This window comes from Plectropomus leopardus, unplaced genomic scaffold (genome assembly GCF_008729295.1).
Source record: "Plectropomus leopardus isolate mb unplaced genomic scaffold, YSFRI_Pleo_2.0 unplaced_scaffold70264, whole genome shotgun sequence".
Lineage (NCBI taxonomy): Eukaryota > Metazoa > Chordata > Actinopteri > Perciformes > Serranidae > Plectropomus > Plectropomus leopardus.
This window is the reverse complement of record NW_024677323.1, coordinates 1-749: the sequence shown is the minus strand read 5'-3', so window position 1 is coordinate 749 and position 749 is coordinate 1. Positions and strand designations below refer to the sequence as shown.

The 749-nt window shown below is 34.0% G+C and overlaps 1 non-coding gene across 1 annotated transcript; it reads right to left on the bottom strand.

Annotated features, from left to right (window-relative positions):
- Positions 1-54: 54 nt before the first annotated feature.
- Positions 55-126, bottom strand: trnad-guc. Its single transcript has one exon. It is a non-coding gene; the product is annotated as a tRNA-Asp (tRNA).
- Positions 127-749: the final 623 nt, after the last annotated feature.

Here is a 749-nt window from a genome sequence, read left to right as displayed (position 1 = left end):
AAATACTGTGCTGAACAACAAATGAAAAAAATCCTAGATAGAAAAATATTGAATCTCCCCGTCGGGGAATCGAACCCCGGTCTTCCGCGTGACAGGCGGAGATACTGTCCACTATACTAACGAGGAGTGACGTGAAAAGGTTGGTGACCAAATATGGTCATGTAGGTGGCTGTCGCTGTCATTTGTCTTACTTTCTTTCTGTAAAATTTTCATTTCTCAATCATTTATTTAATTCACTGAATTTAACAGGCTTATAGTTTGGTCAGGCATCTAATCCCCTTTACACAAAACCATTGCTCAGCAAAGATGGGAAATACATTCAAAATATTTATGTAACTCCTTGAAACGTGGGCAAATTGGCTTTTTTTATTTTCAAAAACATGGAAAGAAGATAATGAGCAACCAAAGAAAAAATGACCCAGAAGTGAGAGGGAAATCTGTGAAAAGTTACCTTAACATTTGCCAAAAACCTTAAAAAAACAAACAAACAAAAAACAAAACAAAATATTTTTATTATTATTAAACCAACATCTTGGCTTAATTTTATGTTTCACCAATGAATAGCCTTGATAATAAAGATTTTTTTCATAGGAGTGCTCTGGGATAGCCCTTTAATACATATAATAATGATATTTATGAATTCATTGGCCATTTTTCCTCTATAGTCCTCTAATAGTCCTCTGCATCTACTAATATCTTTTTTTGCGTCTCTCTTGTTTACTATGCCGGTAATACTGTTTTCTTTGGTG